The sequence below is a fragment of the Staurois parvus genome, unplaced genomic scaffold (assembly GCF_062004578.1).
Source record: "Staurois parvus isolate SC_StPar_1 unplaced genomic scaffold, SC_StPar_1.0 ptg001252l, whole genome shotgun sequence".
Taxonomy (NCBI): Eukaryota; Metazoa; Chordata; class Amphibia; order Anura; family Ranidae; genus Staurois; species Staurois parvus.
Window position 1 is genome coordinate 2,152,644 of NW_028319048.1, and position 11,634 is coordinate 2,164,277.

Sequence of the window (11,634 nt, forward strand, 5' to 3'; positions counted from 1 at the left end):
ATTGCTATTCCATCGGTCTGGAACTGGTCGACTATAAATAATTAAAAAGTTTAAATTCATGTGACAGTCGTCCAGCGACGTATAAATAATTTAAAAACACCAATTCATGAGGGGCCCGACCAGCAGAGTATAAGTCATTAAAAAGGTTCAATTCATGTGACGGTCGTCCAGCGAAGTATAAATAATTTAAAAACCCCAATTCATGAGGGGCCCGACCTGCAGAGTATAAGTCATTAAAAATGTGCAAAACATGAGTCGGCCGACCAGCAGCCTCTCAATAAAATATATATACAAATGTACGGATCAGGTGGAGGTCTTCCATTTGTCCCTAATAACATGTTTGGGGCATGATTCATGGCGGATTTAGTCAGTTGTGTCAGGAACTGGTGGTTTGAAATCCAGACTAATCCATGCCTGATTCATTTTCACAAAGGTGAGTCTCTCCACACTTTGGGTGGACAGTCGTGTCCTCCGCGGAGTTACAATACCTCCTGCCGCACTAAACACGCGCTCCGATGCCACGCTACTGGCCGGGCATGACAGCCTTTCAAGGGCAAATTCAGCTAGTTGGGGCCAAAGGTCAAGTTTCGTTGCCCAGTAGTCAAGGGGATTGTCTACCTCGGTTGGCAGGGTGCTGTCCAAGTAGGCCCAAGCCTGTTGTTTGAGGTCCTGCTCCAGGTCCACCTGATGCTGCTGCTGCTGCGGCTGGTTAGTAGTTTCCTCACTGCGCTGGTGAAGAAAGCTACTCATCATCGACTGAGGCAGCCGCTGCTGGTGGAGCTGCCACTGCTCCTACCACCCCACCCCTCCCCTGCTGCCATGGCAGCGGAACACGAGCGCACAGGGCCCACAGTGTCTGAGGATGGACGTTGGCGCAGAAAGGCAGAGACCAACTGACTACATAGGTGGTTTTTATAGTACTTTATTTTGGCCTCCCTCTCAGCAGGTGTGAAAAAGGCCACCATTTTTGAACGGTAGCGAGGGTCCAACAAGGTGGACAGCCAAAAGTCATCCCTCTGTCTGATGGTTATTATTCGGCTGTCGCTACGCAAGCAAGCGAGCATGCTATGGGCCATTTGTGCCAAGGAATGCGAGGGACTCCCTGCCTCCATCTCCACAGCATACTGCCACGGTGCGTCTGGGTCCTCTGTCTCCTCCTCCTCCTCTACCAGATGCTCCTGCTCCTCCACTCCTGTCTGCTGAGTGGAAAAACCACCCATTTCACTCAATAATTCCTGAGCACCAATGTCCTCCTCTACCTCCTCCTCTTCTTCCTGTCCTGCCCCCACAGGGGTCATGTGGCGTTGAGATCTGTGCGCCACGTCTACCGCACCCTGACCAGCCATTGTTAACAGCATTTGTTCCAGGACGTGCAACAGAGGAATGATGTCGTTCATCCCATAGTCCTGCCGACTCACGAATAGCGTGGCCTCCTCAAAGGGCCTGAGCAAGCGGCAGGTGTCACGCATGAGCTGCCAATGGCTGACATCTAAGTTACACAGGGGAGTACCTTTATCCGCTTGTAACATCAGGAAATCGGTGATGGCCTTTCGCTGTTCGTAAAGGCGGTCTAACATATGTAGGGTTGAATTCCACCTTGTTGCAACGTCGCAGATCAGGCGATGCTGTGGAATTCCGTTCTGCCGCTGCAGCTCAAGGAGGGTGTGCTTTGCGGTGTAGGAATGGCTGAAATGCATGCAAAGTTTACGTGACATTTTAAGGATGTCTTGCAGTGGGATGGTGGATTTTAGGAACCGCTTGACAACCAGATTGAACACGTGAGCCATGCATGGCGCATGGCACAACCTTCCTTGACGCAGAGCAGACACCATGTTCTTTCTGTTGTCGGTCAACATGGTTCCGATTTTCAGTTTGCGCGGAGACAGCCATCTGTTGATTTCTCTGTTCATTACACGCAGAAGTTCCTCCCCTGTGTGACTACGTTCGCCAAGGCATACCAGGTGCAGCACAGCGTGACACCGTTGCGCCCTGCACATGTGATATGCCGGTCGGGTAATGGGACTTGGCACGGGGGTGGCGGCTGAGGACACGGCGGAAGAAGAGGTGGTAGAGGCGGACATCTTTGCTGGACCAAGGACGTGCAAACGTGGAGGCAAAAGCGGCGTGACCTGTCCAAGTTGCTGGTGCGGCTGTGCCGGCACCACGTTCACCCAGTGGGCCGTAAATGACATGTACTGTCCCTGACCGTAGTTACAGCTCCACACGTCGGCGCTGCCGTGCACTTTGGCAGAGACCGACATGCTCAAAGACTGGCCCACCATCTCTTCTACATGTGAATGCAGGGCTGGCACTGCCTTTTTGGCGAAGAAATGCCGGCTTGGCACTCTCCACCGCGGCTCGGCACAAGCCATCATTTCTCGGAAAGGTGCTGAGTCCACCACTTGGAAAGGGAGGGACTGCAGCACCAGCAACTTGGACAGGAGGACGTTCAGCTTCTGCACCGTCGGGTGCGTGCTCGCAAACTGTTGTCTCTTGGAAACGGATTGCAAGAAAGACTGCTGACGGAATCCGTGAAGAGGAGTAGCAGGAGAAGGAGCATCTGAACGAGCGGAAGATGCCAACGAGCGACAACTCCCCTCAGCAGAGGTGTTGGAGCCTTCACTGGCTGATAGAGGGCGATTGACGTCGGGTGACGGAGCAAGTAACGGAGCGGGTGATGGAGCGGGGGCTGGGGCAGGCAGAACCGCCGTATCTTTATCACGGTTTTCCCAGGCCACCGAATGGCGACGCTGCATATGCTGACGCAACGCTGTAGTCCCAACATTGGCCCCCTGGCCACGCTTGAGTTTCTGGCCACATAGTCGACATACGGTTACGTTTACTTCCTCGGACGTCTTGACGAAAAATTGCCACACCGCCGAGTAGGAAACTTTGCCCCCGCTACTCCTCACTGGCTGACTGCTACTTCCTCCGTGCACACCGGCACCACTACTGGCCGTGGTGGTAGGCTGCAGTGGAGCTGGTGCTCTACTCCGTGGCCGTTTGGCTCCACTGACACTGCTGCGACCCTGCTGCCTCCTGGGCAACCCACCGACTGTTTTGCTCGCTGGCAAGCTGGCACCCTCTTCTCCTGATGATGCGGAAGCAATAGCCTGATGACGACGAGGCTGCCAAGTGCGATCAGCCTCATCATCATCAATTAGGGTCTCCGCGTCACTACTAGCCCCCTCGGCTGCGTGTGGGTCAGGAGACAGACCTGTGTCTAGACCGGATACCGAGCCACTCTCCTCGCCAGTACTTCTTCGCCTGGCTGCTGAAGAGGCGGATGTCTCCCCCCGTTCCTGACCGCCCTCTGTTAGCTCTTCCTCACTGTACAGTGGGGCTGAGCCCACAGCATGCGATACTTCGCTTGGTGAGGGAACACCAAAGGACAGGGGCAGGTCGAGGACACATAATTTCAGTGGGCTTGCTCCCGGGCCATGCCAACTAACGGTTGTGTCTGACGTACCCACCGACCGTTGGCTGTAGGTGTCAGAGGTGACCTGGGAAGAGGAAGACGACCGAGTCAACCAATCGATGACGGCAGGGTTGTCGGTGGAGACACGACCGCTGGATGACACCGGGAGCACTGGCCTCTGGCTGCGACTAGTGCTGCCTCGACCCCTTCCTCTGCTGCCACGTCTGCTCGCTCCTGAAACATTGCCTCCTCTGCCACTCCTCTGCGTGTTGTCTGACATACTATTTAATTCAATAAGCACCCCAAAAATAAAACCGGATTTAACTCTTTGAACGTACAATAGTGGTTGTGAAGCAGAAAGTCAGTTTATTGTACACAATCGGTCAATTGCAGCTTGCCGTTGGCTGGAAACTGTACGTTTGTGTCACTGGAATGCACTAATCACCCAAAAAATATTACCGCCAGCCGGCGTGTAAATGGATTTAACTCTTTGAACGTACAATAGTGGTTGTGAAGCAGAAAGTCAGTTTATTTTGCACAATCGGCAAACTGCAGCACCAACTGTGCACGACAGCCACCAAAAAAAAAAAGGGTGTATGTCACTTTAAATTTTCGATTCTTTGATAGCTGTGGCCCTAAGTAACGATTCTGTGTCCCTGAGTAACGATTCTGTGTCCCTGAGTAACGATTCTGTGTCCCTGAGTAACAATTCTGTGGCCCTAAAGTCTCTGTGTCCCTAACTCTGTCCCTTAATACACACAGGTCTGTCTCTCTTGAATGACCGGAGGCTAATGGAGAATTCTAAGATGGCCGCGATTTATAGCTCCACCATTACACAGTGCTGGCTGGCTGCTGATTGGCTAATGCGATCACATGTCATGATTCATGACTCATGAATGCATTATGGGTCAGCGCGCCTTGTCTGCGTGCCTTCCCAGAGATCCCCGCCCCATCTTCTCTGTCCATTTTCTCCGTCGCCACACATGTCGCCGCCATTTTTGGGAAAATTCGATTCGTGCATCCGAAGTTTGCTAATCTTCGGATTCGTTGCGAATCGAATTTTTCCAAATCTTCGGAACGAATTCCACTTTGTCATGTTCGATTCGCTCATCTCTAGTTTCAACTAATCAATCTCCTCCAAATAAATATCAAAATAATTCCACATAAAATACTCCTCTAAAAAAATATTTTACCAAGTGCTCATAAATCATCTATTAGTGACATGATGTACTTACTAATATCCTCAATTTCATTAATATTCATAATACTCTCATTTAATATAATAAAAATAATAAACCAACTAATAACACTCAACTAAAATGCATTTAAATGATCCCCCATAAATAAAGATAACCAAATGCTCATAATTAGTAGTGATTAGTATGAATCCAAATATCATCAAAATAATAGTCCCATTGAATAAACAATTGTTTATATATAGTGACTTGGTGCTTGTTGTTCTTCAATTTGTGACTTTTGTGAATCCTTTAAATAGTGAAGATGTGCGCTCACCTCCTTTGATGCCTGCAATTAGGCTATACACACTTTCCGTTCACTTTCCCTGGAATCTGCTGGACATATACTTTTGCTGGTAAAATAGGGAGATCCTTTCTTTAGGAGTAATGGATGTATCCTCTGGTGGCTGATTATCCCCTCAGGGATTACACACTCCTTTTGTTATCTCAGACCTCCTAATTATCCTCTCCTTGTGTTGCTCCGCATGCAGGAAGAAATAGAGGACATAGTGCTTTACCTTTTAAAACTTTTTATTCCCACCATCCAAGTATTAAACTCACATTACACAGGTTTAAATAACACAATATCCCATTGGAAATCCTCTGCTGGCCTCTGAGTCATACACCTACCTTCTATCGTGTTGTGCGGCTCCTCTCCGAGTGATGACGTAGCCCCTCCCCTACGCGTTACGCCTCCAATCACGTGGCTTCATCAGGGGGTTGTGATAGCAAACCACGTGATTGGAGGCATAACGCGTAGGGGAGGGGCTACGTCATCACTCGGAGAGGCGGCAGGTGTATGACTCAGAGGCCAGCAGAGGATTTCCAATGGGATAATGCGTTATTTAAACCTGTCTAATGTGAGTTTAATACTTGGATGGTGGGAATAAAAAATTTTAAAAGGTAAAGCACTATGTCCTCTATTTCTTCCTGCATGCGGAGTAACACAAGGAGAGGAAATTAGGAGGTCTGAGATAACATAAGGAGTGTGTAATCCCTGAGGGGATAATCAGCCACCAGAGGATACATCCATTACTCCTAAAGGAAGGATCTCCCTATTTTACCAGCAAAAGTATTTGTCCAGCAGGTTCCAGGGAAAGTGAACGGAAAGCGTGTATAGCCTAATTGCAGGCATCAAAGGAGGGGAGCGCACATCTTCACTATTTGAAGGATTCACAAAAGTCACAAATTGAAGAACAACAAGCACCAAGTCACTATATACAAACAATTGTTTATTCAATGGGACTATTATTTTGATGATATTTGGATTCATACTAATCACTACTAATTATTTATGAGCATTTGGTTATCTTTATATATAGGGGATCATTTAAATGCGTTTTAGTTGAGGGTTATTAGTTGGTTTACTATTTTTATTATATTAAATGGGGGTATTATGAATATAAATGAAATTGAGAGTATTAGTAAGTACATCATGTCACTAATAGATGATTTATGAGCACTTGGTAAAATATTTTTTTTAGAGGAGTATTTCATGTGGAATTATTTTGATATTTATTTGGAGGAGATTGATTCGTTGAAACTATCTATTTAAATATTTTTTTGGTATTTATACACTTTTATTAGTTATTTGTATCATAATTTGAATTAATTTAATGGTAATAATTTAATTATTATTTATTGAGAAGTATTTAGGAGCGCAACATATATTTGTAAGTATCTTAACCTGTCTCCACCAGCCGTATGCATATATGCAGCCTCAGGCCGGGGTGGGGTTTAATGCCATGTGGCTGCATATATGCATCCATGGGGAACAGCTTATCTTTGCTGAGCACATGCTCACTTGCCACTCCCAGCACAGTAACTAAGATGTCACGGGCAGCTTCCGATGTATACTTGCGATTAGGAGCTTACGATTATGTGACCATTGCGACAGCCAATTACCGCAGTCATTGTGAATAGATGCCCACCTCCTCCTACTACCCTCATTTAGGTTCTCGTATAGTGCAGTGGGCGATGGTGGTAAGGGGTTAGTTGAATAGCAAAAGTTAACAATGTAGAAAATTAGCTTACAGCAAGATGGCATCTCAAGCGACAATTACGGTCCTATCATCGTGTTACCTTAGAGCAGGGATCTCTAAAGTTTCTAATCAAAGGACCAGTTTACTGTCCTTCAGATTTTATAGGGGCTGCACTGTGGCCAGTGGGAGTAGAAAATCTCCCAGCATCAGTGGGAGTAAGCAATGCCCCATCATTGGTTTAAGTGGAAGTAATTGTGCCCCTTTGTTGGTATCAGTGGGAATAATAGTGCCCCATTGTGGAGGTCAGTGAGAGGAATAGCACCGAATCATTGTGGTCTGTGGCAGGAATAGTGGCCCAGCACTGGTGTTAGTGGGAGTAATGGTGCCCCATCATTGGTGTCAGTTGTAGATGGAATAGTGCCCCAAGAGCCAGACAGAGGCAAACAAAGGGCCACATCGGTCCCTAGGGCCACAGTTTGGAGACCACTGCCATAGAGGATGAGAAAGACCAGGGGAGAGTGAGGGTGGGAGCCTTCATGAAGCATGCAGACTCCTTGTTAGGCCATGTGTGCCAATAAAGATGTCTGTCCAGCATATACCTTTGTTACTGAAATAACTAAAATTAAATGGGAAGCAGCTTGCATCAGATATCCTCATATAAGATATATATACATTGTATAAAAATGCATCACTATTTTTTAAATCAGTGGTCTCCAAACTGTGGCCCGGGGTCCAGATGTGGCCCCTCGCTTGCTTTTATCTGGCCCTTGGGTTATAATTACCCCCACTCTCTGGGTGGTATATGGTGGTGCATATTCCTGCCATTGACACTGACAGTGGGGTACTAGTCCTCCCACTGACACAAACAATGGGACACTATTATTCATTGATACCAATGATAAGGCACTATTTCTCCAACTGACATCAATGATGGGGCATTATTCCTCCCATTTAATGTTCTCCACGGTTTCTCCAAACCCTTTCACGTCTGTCACATGTGCTCAGGGTGAACCTGCTCTCATCTGTGAAAAGCACAGGGCGCCAGTGGTGGACCTGCCAATTCTGGGGTTCAATGGCAAATGCCAATCCAGCTCTATGGTGCCGGGCAGTGAGCACAGGGCCCATTAGAGGACGTCGGGCCCTCAGGCCACCCTCATGAAGTCTGTTTCTGATTGTTTGCTCAGAGACATTTACACCAGTGGCCTGCTGGAGGTCATTTTGTAGGGCTTTGGCAGTACTCACCTTGTTCTTCCTTACACAAAGAAGCAGATACCGCTGATGGGTTAAGGACCTTCTACGGCCCTGTCCAGCTCTCCGAGAGTAACTGCCTGTCTCCCAGAATCTCCTCCATGCTCTTGAGACTGTTTTGGGAGACACAACAAACCTTCTGGCAATGGTACGTATTGATGTGCCGTCCTGGAGGAGTTGGACTGCCTGTGCAACCTCTGTAGGGTCCAGGTATGGCCTCATGCTACCAGTAGTGACACTGACCCTAGACTAATGCAAAACTAGTGAAAAACAGTCAGAAAAGATGAGTAGGGAAAAAAATGTCAGTGGCCTCAACCTGTAAATCCTTTCCTGTTTGGGGGGCCGTCTCATTGTTGCCCATCTAGTGCACCTGTTGTTAATTTCATTAACACCAAAGCAGCTGAAACTCATGTGACTTACCTGACCAGATCAATATCCCAGGAGTTTCATTGACTTGATGCTAGACTCTGATTACAAAGTCTTCCTTTAATTTTTTTGAGCCGTGTAAATAAAGCAGAAAAATGGATCACACCCATGTGGGATTGGCTATTGTAAGGGAAAATGGAGCAGTCATTTTAGGTATAATAAAATACATTGTTAATATGAAATACATTGGTAATCAAGCAGATGGCCTGACATCCTGTATTTCCGCTGTTCTGTATGAGAAAACCAGTTCCACACCTGTTGACCTCCCTTTCATTTGCAAGATTGTTGTCACAGCCTTTGGAAACCTGTCAAACTCGATGGACATTGGAAGTAACATTAACATGTGGACAAATAATTGCATCTCCAGGAGTTTTCTCCAAAAACACAGAAGGCTTTTGACAGAAAGATCAGATAGCTAGGTGCCACCCACTGTAGAGCGTATAAATTGTATTAGAAGGCCTTAGTTGGGTAGAGCATTGCTTTTGAATCCAACACCATGTATTGTTCTGCTCTCCCTGCATGGAGGTCTAGCTACATGCTTGTATAATAAACATCTACTTTTCAGTCTGGCTTCAGAAGTCAAAATGTTACTGAAACCCATGAGTTTTGGGTTTCTCCGTCAGCTATCTATGCTTTCTAAATAAAAGGCAACAACAGAAGCTGATTAGAGGGACTCTAAGAGGACTTAACACCAAGAAAGATCTCTGCAGAAGAAGTTTTTCACCCGATCTTCTGCAATTGCTGTAGAGTAAGCCTGGGTCCTAGCATTGCCTATGGAGATTGAGAACCTACTCTAACCTGAGTTAAGTAACCTTTTCATCGTATTACTATTGTATACAGAACATGGATTCACTAGGAGGTAGGTAGCATTTGTGCTTGTTATAGGTATACAGTATCGGTCAGTCTTGTGTTGTATTCCTAGAATTGTTTCTATGTACAGCACTTTCATTTAGTAAAAGCACATAATACACTACGGAGGTCTAAACTTCCTTGCTTATAACGCAAAGTAACCTTTATAAAACAGCAAGAAAAATACGCCTCATCACTGAAAATAATCTTTGATAGCCGGTTATCATCATTTTCATTAGCACCATGTTGGATCTCACTGCCCTCTGCTGGTAGGAGGTGTGCACAGAGATTATGCAGGAGAAAAAAGACATTTTTGAGTTACTGTATCTGCAGTCAACATATTTGTCAATCTACTCCAATAACGTTTGATTTTATTACTATTCAAAGTATTTTTGTGCTCACCCTACATATTTACTTCTGTTACAGTTTATCAGTATGGATTCTTAGGTGTAGGACAAAATCTGTTGCATTCTGACTACAAAGAAACGCACTCTGCTTGTATTTTAGTAGGCAGCACGCACAGTACACATTATGTAACTATCACAGTTATATTCTATTGCCTCGTTCAAAGAAAGCACGTGACTCACTGTAAACCGCTGGATTAGTTTCATTTTCTGGAAAGGAGTGAGGATCCAACCCGTCTCTGGGCACCTTCAGGAGCGTTACAGGCAGGTAATGGGCATTTGGTGGGATCAAAATACAGATACTATGGGGGGAAGGAATGTTTTCTAAGATCACCCTATAGACTTTTAGAATAGACTTTTAGATAGAGTAACTATGAACAGCACTAGACAAGAAAACCACATCCTGGTTTACACACCTCATATGAACATCGACTTTCCTGACTGACAAACCAGCAATTATTTTTTAACATCAGGCCAAGTTTTCAGGCAAATAAAAAAAGCTGGAATATTAATCTCATTTTCATTAAAACAAACAAGGGCACAAGTGGCAGTTGCCCATTGGGAGAATTACCCCCACCTCTTGTTCTGGTGACAACTGTAAAAGTTTGGATAACCCATTATTTTCTGTTTTGGTGACAATGGTCCCCAAGACAATTAGTGGAAAGAAAAGAAAGAAAAGGAAAAAAAGAAAAGGAAGAAAGAAATGAAAATAAAGAAAATAAAGATGTTTTGGGGGCTTCGCTGACATCACCAGGTCTTCTTATGGGATCTTGGGAAGTTAAGAATACCAAATCTTCTTAAAAAAACTTGAACAATTTATTCCCTTGCTCAGGAGACAGTAATCTTCCCTGGATATTCAACTATATCTTTCCAAAGTCACTGTGATCTGACAGCAATCATTGAGATTTAGAAAAACATTTTACTATTGGCTGGATTATGTATATTCTCAAGGACACAAAAACCTAAATGTTGGGTGACTAAAATATTGACTTCTGACCTCAGCAGTTGATTTAGTATCTGCTCCCCCTCCTTCCATCTCTGTCCTTATAATTTTCCTCCAAATCTACTCCCCATCTCACTATCTCAGTTCCCCTCCCCCCTTTTGTATCTCTTACTTTCCCCCTTGACCAGGATATATATTTAAAAAATGTATCTGATTGTCCATTCTGAGCATTAAACAGACACTTCTTTATTTGGAAAGCAGTTGCAGGTTATCTATGTTGTTATGTATGTAAGTTTATATAATCAATGTATCATATCTGGACATTGTTAGAATACCTAAATGTCAATTGCAAATCGCCTTTTTATGCAATGTGAAGGTAATCCAGAAAAATAAAAATTTATAAAAAAAAGCACTTTAGACAAGTGATGGTCAATGTACAAGGTGGCGGGTCAACAGCTGTGGCCTTGGACATCATCAGAAGGCTGCCTATATGTTCAGTATATACAGAATAATGCTGCAAAGGGCTGTCAGAGGACTCCTAAATTTTAGAGTTAGGACCAAAGGTATACTCGGGGTGCTGTGACGTGGCTCTGTGGCTTACGTATGTATTTGCAAATGTGTGCTAATGAAATCCCTGTTTTTAAACGCAAGTTTTTAGACGGGTTTATTTGGTTTTTGATAGTTGGCTAACTGGCTGGCAGTTTGAACTGGCTTTCTTATCCCCCTCTTTTGATAAGTTATACTTATCCATGTTCCTTGCTGACATTAGCCGTTATTAGACTGGGAAAGGCTGGCAAGTTGAACAGGGTAGCCTTTTTTGTACTTCATTGCAATGCCCGACCGTGTTCACTGCTTAATAAGCCAGTCATAGACTTGGGCTGGTTACCATTTCTTTTGTTTTTTTAAAGGGCTGTCAGAACCTACAGGAGATGGACAGGGAATACATACAATCGAAACACCCTAAAGGGCCTACAAAACCCTTTTTTCATTTGTTTATTTAATATATTCCAGAGTCCTCACGGGCTCAAAACTATATAGACCAAAACCAAAAAATATCAAACCACTGGTGAGTAAGAGCTGCTGATACGGTTTCCCATGAAGCAAATCTATTGAGTTATAAGTATGGGCT